Below are 14,288 nucleotides of genomic sequence, written 5' to 3'. Positions count from 1 at the left end.
AAGGATAATAATACATAGGAGAAGGTATGGAGTGATGCAGGGAGTGAAGTAGTATGGAGTATCAGAATTAAACACAAGGAGGCAAAAACACTTTTTAGCAATATTTTCTTAATCACATTGACATGAATGATTTCAGAGGAGTCAGATGGAGCAAGAGACGGGCAAGAAGCTGTAAGAAACAAATAGAAAAGACTAGAATGAGTAGAGTATGAGAGAAAAGTGAGAAAAAGAGGGATAAATAGATGGAGAGTAAAAGAGAGAGCGGGGGAGCAGCTTGTCGTTAAGCTCCACATTGATTTGACAGTTCTATTATGAAGAAGGATGAGTGGTAGAAAAGTGGAGTTTGAGCAGATCGCTCTTTTCTCTCCCCTTCTCCAGTTGTCTCTCGCACTTTTCTCTCCTTCCTCTTTGTTCTCTCACTCGATTTCCCCCAGTCCTTCCCTCCACTTAGCTCCCTTTTTCTCCCTCCGTCTCCATTGCTACCATGTGTCTGCCACCTAAATGAAAAAGGAGAGCTCTAATCTTTCACCCCTTATGGATGATTACCATTTTATCTTTCAATTACCAATAATCCCTCCCTCGCCTCCTTCTTTCTATTTTTTTTTATCTCACCCTTCTCCAGTTTCCCTCCTTACTCTCTCCATCTTTCTGGTGTTTGGTCCGTCCAGTCCTGATCCACACGTTATTAAAGACGAATAAAACAATGCTTTTTATTGTTGTATTTAGTGTTTCGCGGAACTTTTTTAGACAACAATGAGGTGAAAGTATGTCCAATTTGTGCTATTAATTTAATTTTGAATTTTATAAGATCTGAGATACACCTGCCTTCAGAGGAGCAGGGCAGCGGTGACAAATATTTAAGGAGGGTTAAAGTCGCCTAGTTGTCGCCTAAAATTTTTTGGAAAGTGATTTTTTTTTCAGCTGTCCAGAACACAAATAACTTTTGTTTTATTGCTATTTAAATGTCAGTATTTCAATACGAAGCGCAGCTATTTCCCAAATGTTGGAACCAACATTTAATGTTGATCTTGCATCACAAGAGTGACAAACTAATGACGCTGTGGGGGAGTTGCATTTTACAGAGTTAGCAAACCAACCAGTCTCATTCTGAAGTCTTCTAAATCCAGCGCTTGGTTTCCAGTGTCAGACACCATCCTTTTACGTTAGCATGATACGCGGCTGGTCGCATTATGATTTGGGTGTACTCTAAATAGACGTTTTAGGTCAATTTTTATTTGGTCACCTAAAAAATTCTTGAACATGACTTGGTTGCACTGAAAGACCCTGTAAGGTGTTGCATTTTTCCAGTTAAGCTCATTTCGTTTTAATGATTTTAAGCCTGTTTTTAGTTAGCAAAAATTAGCATTAGCATTATTGCATCAAACCATAGCTGTAAATGCAAAGTGCTAACCAAGCTAAGAGTTAGCATTAGGGTTAGCTCTACGCTCTCTGGTCATTTCTGGCTCCAAAGGTCCAAAATGGTGGCAGACAAAATGCTAAACAGGAGGTTTCAGAACTACATTAAATATACCAATGGGTAACGTCACCATGGCTATATGTCCATGGCTATATGTCATGTGCAACTTGGACTTATTTAATTTTAATGGACGATTTGATAAAGCAATAGCTAAGCAAGTTAAACTAGCTAAAAGAGCTTTATTCTCCTTGGAAAACAGAGTTACTAGATTACAGTTACCTGTTGATATACAATGTGAGTTATTTGACCAGCTTATAGGGCCTATTCTTTTATATGGAAGTGAAGTCTGGGGATTTCATAAACTTGACCAAATTGAAATGCTTCACGGATCTTTCTTGAAACATTTACTTAATGTTAATAAACGCACAGCAAATTGTATTATTTATGGCGAGTTTGGTCAAAATAGTTTAGATTTAAAGGTAAACATGACAATGATTAACTTTTGGGTACATTTAATTAGTCATAATACAGCAAAAATTTCTTTGACTGTGTTTATTGTTTTCAAGACTTTGTATGATGACAATATTTTTCAGTGTAAATGGATTTCCAAAATTAAAAATATTCTTGATGATTGTGGTGTATCGTACTTATGGCATGACGCTGGGCGGATGAACCCTAAATATTTAAAATTAATGATTGAACGTAGATTATCTGATATGGAACTACAGAGATGGCATGACAAAGTACAATTACAAAGTAACCCTTTATGTGATAGTTATAAATTATTTAAAACTGATTTCACTTCTGAACCTTATTTGATTATGTTAAGACCTGCCGAAAGAGTTTGTTTGTCTAAGTTTCGGTGTGGAAATCATAAGTTACCTATCTCTGAGCGCAGGTATGATCGTGAAAATGTCCCCCTGAAATGTACTCTTTGTTTGACTGGCAATCGAGGAGACGAATATCATTCTGTACTTGTGTGTTCTTTTTTTGATAAAGAGAGAAGAGAGTTGGTCGGACAGTTCTGTAGAGCAAATCCAAATATTTATAAGTTTCAAAAGTTAATGTCATCTCGAAAAGTAAAGGTCTTGTCAAATTTGTTGAAACTTTTAAAGAAAATCTTGAATAGTTTCTCTTGATTTGCTTTGACTTGTATGTATGTACGCAAATTCTGTTTTATTTATTTTGTTGTGCACTGGCTGCCGCCTGTCCTGAATTGTTAATGTTATTTTTTGTTGTCTGCCCCTTATACCCCAGGGAGGGGTCAAAAGGAATAAATGAAATGAAATGAAACTAATGGTGGAAAGTAACTGAGTACATTTACTTAACTTAAGTGCAATTCAAGGCACTAAGATAATTTACTATACACTACTTATGAATATATTCATAAAATATGATGCATTGTAACAGATTAAACACTAAGATATATAAATGAACTTAAATTAGCCCCACCCTGACAAACCACAACATTTCAAAGCTTCTCTCACATTAAAGCATTGGTAAAAATTATACATTATATACACAGTATTACAACACTTTGCATAAGTATTTATACTTGTGATACTTTAAGTAGAAAGATGATCATACTTATGTATTTCTAAACAACATTTGACTGCAGGACTTTGACTTGTAAACAAATATTTCTACGTTGTGGTTGTTTTCATGTACAAATACCGTGGTAGTTAAGAAGATGATCGAAATACTTACTTCACCATGGCTTATAAAAAACTCAAACTAATATATTTGTTCTTATTTGAAACCCCAGGTTTAGACATCTTATGTTGTGTTCACAGCAGGCGCAAATAAAACAATGTGCGCGAGTTAATTACCTGTAAAGTCCAAGACATGATTAGACACAACTTCCCACCAGGTGGTGCGATGGACGCGATGCGAAATACATGAATGAATTAGCATAAATGAAGCAAGTGGTGTGATTTCGTGGCATATGCTTATTCTTGAGAGTTGAAAACTCTGAACTTCAGCGACCGATTTGCGTTGCGATTGTCAGTCAGCATTGAGATCCTCTGGGGACGTATGACGCGAGGACGTACCTGTGGAACTTCTTTCATCAATTCAATGATTTCACGTGCATATGATTTGAGTCAACACAAAATATTCTATGCGTTGTGTTTGGTGTGAACACATTAGACCTGCAAGTCAAAGTCAGTGTGGATGGATAGATGAATGGTCAGAATAATTGATCAGCTGGTCAGTCCCAACTGTTGCCTTTGAGTTTCCTCCAACAAAAATCTTTTGCCAGACTCCCACAGGTCTGTAACTTTTCACTTAACACATCCAGCTCACGCATCTCTAAAGACCAAATTATCTCATCTCTTTGCCCCCTCTCAGTATCTCTTAAACCTCCTAAATCTCCACTCTCTGTGTTCTGTCCCAGTGACTCTAAAGCTACCTCCTTTTTTAGGATTTTTCTTTCTCTAAGTCAAATGCTTCCTTCTTGATGTGTCTCACTGTTCTCAGTTTTTGTAACCACCTCACACTTTACTCCTTGATTTCAGAATGTAGATTGCTGCTTAAAGAAACTGCAAATAACCAAACACTTTTATTACCTGACTCCTTATTCACGCTGAGAGCAGCTTGATTTATGGGTCGACCTGTTCTTCACAGAAACCCTGATTACATAGAATCCTAAAACATCAACATTACAAAAAAGCAAATTATGTTTTTTTTTCTCATTGCTTTGGCTCTGCTGCTGGAAGTAAAACAACCAAACACTTCAATAAAAATGACTTCAGAGCACACCGTCAACCCCAGTGATGCTCGCAACCGGTCTCCAAGCATCACACTAGGGATGTTTATTCCTGCAGTTTTTTAAATTAAACTTCACATAACCGGGAATCAAATCAAAGTGGCACAGGTGCAGCACTGCTCACCAAACCAGTGGACGGCACATTTCTTTCTTCCGTCAACTTCTCCCGTCTATTCATGCTGAGCCACTGTGAGTGGTTCAGTGCATTTCGGTGTCAGACGAACAGTGACAGTTACAGCAGTTAGCAGATTCTTACCCAGTGCAGCCTCAGCTGCTGCTCAGTGTTTGTGATAGAGACTGCAGATCAAGTGAAAACACACATTTCATCAAATCATGCCACTGATTTACAAACCGTAAGTGCAAGAGGTGCAACAAGGAGTAAACCTGAATGAACCTGAACAGCCCTGTCGTTACAGGAAAATGTTGGCCTTGTACCTCTTTGCAAACCACAAATATGTTATATTAGCATGTTTCATATGTATCATCAGCATTTATAAAGTGAGGTTAATATATGAGCTGACTTTGTCATTGGGAGGTGGAGAGGATGGTGGATGGTGTGTCATCTAAGCTAGATGTCTGCCAAGCTGAAGACCAATACAGATTAATGTTTCAGGCCAATGGACAACTAAACCAGCTGCAATTTAGACTCGTCACTGTGTTTCCAGCAGATTTTGAGGCACCAAACGTGGGTGTTTTGTAGCAGTCTCTCACTGTGTTTCCAATGGCTTTTTAGGCAACAAACGTAGGTGTTATGTGGTGATCCTTCGCTGTGTTTCCAATGGCTTTTTAGGCACCAAACGAGGGTATTTTGTAGCAACAAACGTGAGTGTTTTGTAACGACCCGTTCCTGTGTTTTCAGTGGCTTTTTAGGTTCCAAACATGGGCTTTCTGTAGTGACTCATTACTGCATTTTCAGTAGCTTTTTAGGCACCAAACGCAGGTGTTATGTGGTGACCCTTCACTGTGTTTCCAGCGGCTTTTTAGGCACCAAATGCAGGTGTTATGTGGTGACTCTTCACTGTGTTTCCAGCGGCTTTTTAGGCACCAAATGTGGGTGTTATGTGGTGACCCTTCACTGTGTTTCCAGCGGCTTTTTAGGCACCAAACGCAGGTGTTATGTGGTGACCCTTCACTGTGTTTCCAGCGGCTTTTTAGGCACCAAATGCAGGTGTTATGTGGTGACCCTTCACTGTGTTTCCAGCGGCTTTTTAGGCACCAAACGCAGGTGTTATGTGGTGACCCTTCACTGTGTTTCCAGCGGCTTTTTAGGCACCAAATGTGGGTGTATTATAGCAGTCCCTCACTGTGTTTCCAGCGGATTTTTAGGCACCAAACGAGGGTATTTTGTAACAACCCGTTACTGTGTTTTCAGTGGCTTTTTAGGTACCAAACCTGGGTGTTTTGTAGCAAGCTGTCACTGCATTTTTAGTGACTTTTGAGATACCCAGCATGGGCTTTCTGTAATGACTCATTGCTGTGATTTTGGTGGCTTTTTAGGTATCAAACTTGGGTGCTTTGTAGTGACCTGTCACTGTGTTTCCAGCAGATTTTTAGGCACAAACATGGGTGTTTTGTAGCAACCTGTTACTGCATTTTCAGTAGCTTTTTAGACATCAAACGCAGGTGTTATGTAGTGACCCTCCACTGTGTTTCCAGTGGCTTTTAAGGCAACAAACGTGGGCGTATTGTAGCTGTCTCTCACTGTGTTTCCAGCGGCTTTTTAGGCAACAAATGTAGGTGTTATGTGGTGACCCTTCACTGTGTTTCCAGCGGCTTTTTAGGCACCAAACGAGGGTATTTTGTAACAACCCGTTACTGTGTTTTCAGTGGCTTTTTAGGTACCAAACCTGGGTGTTTTGTAGCAAGCTGTCACTGCATTTTTAGTGACTTTTGAGATACCCAGCGTGGGCTTTCTGTAATGACTCATTGCTGTGATTTTAGTGGCTTTTTAGGTATCAAACTTGGGTGCTTTGTAGTGACCTGTCACTGTGTTTCCAGCAGATTTTTAGGCACAAACATGAGTGTTTTGTAGCAACCTGTTACTGCATTTTGAGTAGCTTTTTAGACATCAAACGCAGGTGTTATGTGGTGACCCTCCACTGTGTTTCCAGCGGCTTTTAAGGCACCAAACGTAGGTGTTATGTGGTGACCCTTCACTGTGTTTCCAGCGGCTTTTTAGGCACCAAACGAGGGTATTTTGTAACAACCTGTTACTGTGTTTTCAGTGGCTTTTTAGGTACCAAACCTGGGTGTTTTGTAGCAAGCTGTCACTGCATTTTTAGTGACTTTTGAGATACCCAGCGTGGGCTTTCTGTAATGACTCATTGCTGTGTTTTTAGTGGCTTTTTAGGTATCAAACTTGGGTACTTTGTAGTGACCTGTCACTGTGTTTCCAGCAGATTTTTAGGCACAAACATGGGTGCTGTGTTGCAACGCATAACTGCTTTTCCAGTGGATTTTAAAGTACCAGACGTGGGTGTTCTTTAGTGACTCATCGCTGTGTTTTCAGTGACTTTTAAGGCTTGAAACTTGGGTGTATGGCAGTGACTTGTCACTGTGTTTAATTAGCTTTTGAGACATCAAACGTAGGTGTTTTGTAGGGACTTCTTGCTGTTTATCCAGCAGAAATAGTGCTACAAAGCGTTGTTGTTTTTCCCGAGACATTTGCTATGTTCCTGCCACGAAAAGTGGTTGTTTTTTACTAAGAGATCGCTGCTTTTCCAGCCAGGATTGTGCCAACAAAAACTAGGTATTTTGAGCCCAAAACTTTCCTAATCATAACCAAGTGGGGGTTTTTTCCATGATCCTAATCCCACATTAACCACAAACATGTTGAAACGTAAAGTGTCAACAAGGCTGTTGTAAACGTATTTTATCTGCTACACAAACGTACAATGCCAAAGATTTTTCTGGGGATTGGGTTGATGATAATTAAGGCAACACTTTGTGTAGAGGAAGGCCACTGTTTTCAATAGAACACACCTGTAGCCTCTTCCTATAAACAGCAAACATATCCTTGAAATTTCTCTGTTATTTAGCCTCAGAATACCTCAACACAAAAAAGATGTTCTCATTGACTCATTTTCTATTTATGCACAGCACAAGAAAAGATTGTGATTTGATCGAGGGTGCAGCAGCTGGGGATTTACCTGTACTGTTCAAACACTGAGTTTTGTCAAAGTGTCAAACTGTAAACCATCTCTGCTTTAAACAACACGTCTGTTCAAATATCTCGAACCCGTCAAATGCTTGACATTGACGCGTGCTTTCAACAGGAACTGCCAAAAATGTCTATCCTATTTTTTTTATTTCCTGACAACATCTGATGATTTGCCTCAAAAGCGTACCTCGGGAGCAGAGCTGGAGTCTGAGAAGGGAGACTTTTCAGGAAGAGAACCGCGACTACGACCACAGCATGAGCGGCTTGATGCTCCCAGTATAACGTGAGGCTTTGGGGGCACGTCACAGCAGCGTTTCTAAAAGTAACGCGGCAAACTAAATCAATTCATTTCAGTAGAATCTTGATCCTTGTTTACCAACTCTTGTCGAACTGCAGAAAAAAGGGAAGAGGGGATCGCAGAGTTTTCATTTCAGGGAGAGTGGATAGAAAACCATTTTACACAGAAACATCTTTCAAGTTGTCAGTATTGGTGTGGACATGGCTTGAATTTATCTGTCACTTCCTAGTTGAAAATGCATTATCACCCATCAAAAGACTTTCCAGGAGTGGGATTTTTTTCCAGAACGTCTAAGTTTTCTCACCCTCAGGATAGGTGTGTGTGTTAAGTCTGTCTTCCTATCTTTTCACTTCCCATCCCTCTCTCTTTTCTACTTCTTTTTTCCATTTTCTGTTCCTTATCCTATTATCTCATCCTCCTTAGTATTTTGTCTCGTCTTTCTGCCAATTCCATCCTCTCTCTTCCCCCCTTTTATCCCCACCCTGTCACTTGCCCCTTCCTTCTCACTCTCCTCTCTCTGTCTTCCTTTTTTTCCAGTCCCTCTTCCCTCCCTCCATCTCTCTCTAAAGGCCTCTGCTCTCTCCAGTTGATGTATTTTACCTCCAGGTGTCAGTCTGGTTCATAGATTAAACTGACTTACAGGTTGGCTTTTCTCTCTCAGTCTACTTCACAACACTCACACACACTCACACACTCACACACACGCACACACACACACACTCACTCCACCCCACCAGCTCCAGCCTCCTCCATGTTTCCAACGCCGGCCGACCTATGCTTCACCTCACTTCAAAGGCGAGACGAGCTGCAATTACCTACCAAAGTATCTCGTCTCATCCAGACTTAGAGCCTGGCTGAACGGAATCCCTGGTGTGTGTGTGTGTGTGTGTGTGTGTGTGTGTGTGTGTGTGTGTGTGTGTGTGTGTGAGTTTGTGAGTGAAACAGCACAGACAGAGTGGGTGTGTACATATGTTGTGTTCCTGTACTTCTATGAGGATCAAATATACTCACAAGAACAGGAAGCTGTAGGTAAATCTTTCAGATTAACAGCAGTTTTGCTGCCTTAAAGTGATGAAGCTGAAACCTGTAAAGGTGCTTGCACATTATTGCCAATTTGCCTACGCCGCAGCGTTCGCCATCAGCTTGACCCAACGCTGATCTCTCCTCCATCTTGCAGTCGGATCTTTAATTTTTTCCGCACCCCGTCTCCGCCCTCGCCCTCCGCCTGCGTTCTATTTTAAAATCATTGGCTCTACACGGAAAGGTCAGCATCACATGGGGTCAAAGTTCAACAAAACTGAACTTAAGGCGTCAGCGGGCATCCAGAGACTTTTAACGCTGGTCATGTGCAAGCACCTTAAAGGGCCAGTGTGTAATATTTGGCATGGTTTATTGTCAAATCTGAATCTAAATCTGAATATTCTACCCATTAATATGTTTATATAAGTGTATAATCGCTATAAAATAAAATTCGTTTCGTTTTCGTAACCTTATAATCATGCTTATATATATATATATATATATATACATATATATATATGTACATATATATATGTAGCAAGGGCCTTGCTTTAGAGAGGTCGCCATCTTGTGCCGCCATGTATGTACGGCAGCCCGAGCGGATAATCCAGCCAGCCAGAGAACGCGTTTCGCGTGTATAAATAAACCAACGAAGACAGCGGAAGGAAGGAAGAAGGAGGAGGAAACAGCAGAGACTGTTAGTAGTTTGTTGATAGAGAGTAGTGAAAAGTTTTTTTAGTTATAAAGTTTGCGAATGGACCACACTTACCACGCAACAGGAGAGAATGAACCCGAACCGTCATCTGCGAGGAAAAGAAGACGCAAAGAGGGGCAAAGAAAATGGGACAAGCGGTGGCAGAGAATAAACATCTGTGATGTTTTTCAGCGATGGAGGGGGTTCATGAAGGACAAAGGGCTTCAATCCGACGCTGAAGTAGCATGTTTTCTGCTGGACAGGTAAACTACTAAAATAAATGCTACTATTTGTCAGCACATAGTATAACAGTGTTACTTGTCAGACTCAAATAGTAGGGAGTGAGGAGGAGAGTTCATAACATTACATCATCTCCAGGTAGAGCAATTACTGTAAAACAGTTGCGAAAATTTTAGTCTTATGTCAAAGGCATAACAGACAATAAGACAGCAGTAACGTTACTCCTGTGTACCCTGCTGATTGGATTCAGAACAGCTGCAGCCTATTTCAAATCACCTGTGCTGTGGACTGTGTAACAAACCTGATGAAGCCATGGGCGAAACGCTTTGTTTTGAAGACTGATTAATAGAATAAGAAGCAATTCAGCCCTGTGTGCAGGGAATCCACTTTTGTTATCCTCGGAGGCCACCGTAACTTTGCCGACGGGAGGGGTGAGCACAGGCAAGCGAGTGAGTGCTGCAATCTAGAATCTAAACGCTACATGTCACTGTTTTCATCCCATTTTACACACTGGCCCTTTAACTGTCCACACATTGTCCGATTAGTCAGAGCTGATTGAAATGATGTACGAACTTCAACATTGTGGAGCTGTTAGTGAGAGTCACGTGGGAGATGCAACCCAATCACCAGTGTTTCCACCAGCCGTATTTTTATTTGTATATTTTTCATTGTGTGTGGCAGCAGTGATGTTATAGGGGAGTGAAAACTCTCATTTCTTGTGAGGATCTTTGTTTCCCTCCAGGTAGGTTTTTTTTTTTTTTTAAGATATTTTTGGGCGCATTTTTAGCCTTTAATGGACAGGACAGACAAGTGTGAAAGGGGAAGAGAGAGAGAGGGAGTGACATGCAGCAAAGGGCCACAGGCTGATACCTGTGATACCCAGTGCAGACTGGGTGATCCTCTGTGACGTCACTGCTGTGGACTGGCTGATCTGGGTGCTTGGCCCACTTAACATCCGAATTGGCCGAGATGACACTGAGGGTTGACGTTGCCAGCAGGTCGCTTTCCTCCTCAGCCTTCCGATCGTTATAACACTGTGTTTTTGTTGTGTGACTGTACTCTGTGATTGTTCATTGTCACCTAGGTTTCATTGTGTGTGTTAGCTTCACGCTAGCCCAGCTCTGTGCTAACCTCGCTTGTATATATTGTAAAAAGCATTGCACTTTATATATGTTACTTTGCACAAAGCCATAGGGGTGAACTGCCATTTTTGTCGAAACCGTCTTCCGTTCTAGCTTAGCTCAGGGAGTCAGGCCCAGCATTGTATTTTCATTTGCTTCTTGTGTTTGTAGTGTCTAGGCAGCAATCTGAAGAAAGATATGTGGGTTTCCCTTGAAGTCTTTGCTTCAATATTGTACCAAAGTTTCTTGTATCACCTGCATTTGGCAGAAAATCATTTTTCTGTAATCAACTTTCAGATCCATTGTACTAGGAATAAACTGCTTATTGTCGTTCACTCATACATGCTTTCCATTTCACTTTTTATGCTACACTCTAACATCCCTAGACTGTGCTTCTGCAAGACAAGACAAGATTTTATTAATCCCACATCGGGGAAATTCACGTTACAGCAGCTTAAGAGTCAAAAGCGAGATTTAAAAAGCAAAAAAAAGTGACTGAGCATTCAAATGGCATGACATTAGCTAGCTTATCTTTGTCCAGATGATTGTGTGGTTGATATTTGGCTTGTAGATCTGCAGGTCCTGCACCCACCTGTTTGTAAATTAGACATTAGACCAGCCATATGGTCTCATCTCTAGCAGTCTGTATCTATATAGTTACCCCATTCACTATTAACTGTATTCATATGATACTAAATAATTGCGGTAAATCTACTGATCTCTAATTCTCTTGCATTTGTAGATATTGCTAAACTCTCATCCCATGAACTAATGGTTTGACAGGTGTCTTGCTGTCCTCCGATCTTTTGCATCATCTAATTAGATGACCCAGTTACTGAGGACAGGCAGCTGAAACAGTCTCCAGGTTCTGCAGAGACTATTTATTGAGTTTATTGAGACCCAGCACCGGGTTGCTTTTTGCCTCCATCATCTTGTTCAGTTTTTAAATTAAGTTTTATTGGTCCCTCACCACCTGTCGAAATAATTAATGAGAGTTACATAAATCAGGGCACAAAGGGAGGTTGACTTAGACGAAATTACTGCTGCTGTTTCCCCATTCTTCTTCTTCTATGCTACTTCTGTGTGTGTTGGAACTCAAGTTTCTTTGTGGTTCGTTGTGGTAGAGCAACACGGTCACTGATATCCGGTGCTTGGTCAGTGACTTCTGGTGTCAGACACCGACAAAAAAAGCCATCTGTTTACATGATACACAGGCGGTCACCACTATAGTTGAAAGGCACCCAGCAGCGTCAGGGTGAAAGAACAGCAGGACAACAATGAAAGTTAAGGTGGCAGAAGTCCGAGTAAGGTGGGTGGATCCAACAACCACTGACTTTCACCTGGGAGGCCAGTGTTCGCTTCCGGTCGCTTCCTGTTAGATTGTAGGGCCAAACCCTTCAAAAACAAACACACATGGTTGGGTTTAGGAAAAAAAGAACTGGGTTTGACTTTATAATCTCTCTTATTGTCTCTCCGGTGAAAGTCGCCGCCTTAACTTTTGTCCTTGTCCTGCCATGTTCCTCCCTGACACTGCCAGGCGCTGTTAAACTACAACAGCAATGGGCCACGTATCATGCCGACGTTAAAGGACGCCTTCTTCCAACTTCAGAGTGAGACCGGGCTCTTTAGAACCGTGTCTGCACAACTCATACACTCTGAATCTTTGCATAAAGCCCCTTTAAGACCAACTGACACACTCTTTTCAAAGGGAGTAGTTCACCATCTATAATATATCTGTTATAGGTATGTCTAACGTGCTTTTTTGGAAGCTACTCACCTTAACCTGACAGCCTTAAACCTCTGAAAATATGGAGTTAATGAAAACTACGGGGTGCCACCCTGACAGCCAATACACATCTCAGTGTGATCGTATCTTAGTTCATTCTTATTATGGAAAGCAGCAAGGGGGAGCTGCAAAAATCAGACTGAAATACTGAGACATTAAAGTAGGATGACATGCACTGTCTGTCAATTTGAAGGTGAAGCACATTTGGCTATGAACTCACCAGATTTCTGTCATAAGAAATGGATAATAGTCATGGTCATAAAATGACACTCTACCCAAAATCTATCATCTGAGTATCAAAAACTTATTACACTCCAAAGACAGCTGTAAAAAACACTTTGCTTCTTAAATGCCACGCGGCGTCATACACCCCTCCTCTCCAAACACTCATATTTATTTAAAAATATGGCGAGATAGGACACCAAATGGGAAATCTGCTCGATCCTAGCAGCTGTACTCTGCCTCCTCTTTTGCTCTTTGCAGTTTGTGATTCCTGACATCTCCCAGAATGACCTTGGACAAACCCCAGTGTGCCCGAACAAGGCTGAGCATTTCACCTGTGGATTTATTCTGCAGAAGGCGATAACAAATGTCCAAGGTTTTGCAGCTCCGAAAAATGGGTACCAATTATGAGAAATGATTAGCTCATTACTTCCCTTTGCTTGCCTGACAAGTACAAACCTTTATTAATTAAAGGCATAAAAATTCAGTCCCAGATATGCAAAAACATTTTAGTAACTTCTCCCTCCTTGTACAAAAATTAAACCTATTTCTCTGTGGTTTGGTGTGTGAATGCAGCAGCACCCGTTCTGGAAGCACCAACACTAAAAATGCTCCACAGATTCAGTTCATTACTATAATTTCAAGGCACAGACACCATGATGTATAACGATGTGGATGGTAATCCAGGCTAACTTGCAGTGATTATATGTTACATGGATAATGATGGGGTGTGAACACACATTATGGATCAACACTGCTCTGCACGCTGCAGGTGTCTCTGTGCGGGAGGTGGAGTGTGTACATCTCTGTGGTTGTCTGTGTGTATGAGATTTTCATGCACGAGTGCTTCTGTATTTCATGCGATTCTGTACATGACAGTGTGTGTGCATTCAGATGAACCTGACATCCTTGTCTCATGTTAATGAGGTGTGAAGATGAATGTTGCTGCTGCTGAAATGCTGCCAGGGAGATGACGATCATCATGATGATGATAGGAATTACTCTGTTTGTGTGCGGTAGTGTGTATATGTATGAAAGTGGCTGATAGAAGACACAGTGTGTGTGTATCTGTGTGTGTGTGTGTGTGTGTGTGTGGTGGACTCGGGGTAATGTTCGGGCTGAGTGAAGCTCCACAGTAACTCATAAAGCATGTCCGATGAAGATTACCCAGCTTATAGTACCATCTCAAACCACCACACTCAATCATTTAATAAACTCCAAATATTCTGATTGGGTCCCATGTGTCCTTGTGCTTCAATAATGCAGAGGAAATTGAGTTATTTCATGAATGGATGAGAGGAAAGCTCTGTGTAATTAATGGGTCTCAGGGAACAAATATGAAACTGGTTGCAGCCCTTTACTTGATCCACTATTTAATTAAAAACACTGAGCATCATTCATCAAATACCATAGTATTACATCTGTGTGGAAAGCATGTTTAATAGATACAATAGCAGAGCAGAGCTCTCAGCCTCAGATTGAAATTTAAGTCACGAGGCAGTGGGCATTGAGTCTCTTGCCATGCCATTTATGTTTAATTTAAATATTTGTCAGTTGATGCAC

The 14,288-nt window shown here is 41.1% G+C and overlaps 1 long non-coding RNA gene across 1 annotated transcript in view; it reads right to left on the bottom strand.

Moving 5' to 3' along the window:
• Positions 1–9,458, bottom strand: part of LOC125903450 (uncharacterized) — a 307,807-nt gene extending 298,349 nt beyond the window's left edge. Inside the window, exon 1 of the long non-coding RNA XR_007451314.1 lies at positions 9,432–9,458. This is a non-coding gene — a long non-coding RNA (uncharacterized LOC125903450). The remainder of the gene's footprint in view (positions 1–9,431) is intronic.
• Between the last annotated feature and the right edge of the window lie 4,830 nt (positions 9,459–14,288).

This window comes from Epinephelus fuscoguttatus, linkage group LG1 (assembly GCF_011397635.1).
Source record: "Epinephelus fuscoguttatus linkage group LG1, E.fuscoguttatus.final_Chr_v1".
Classification (NCBI taxonomy): domain Eukaryota; kingdom Metazoa; phylum Chordata; class Actinopteri; order Perciformes; family Serranidae; genus Epinephelus; species Epinephelus fuscoguttatus.
The sequence above is the reverse complement of the archived record's forward strand: the minus strand, read 5'-3'. Positions and strand labels throughout refer to the sequence as shown.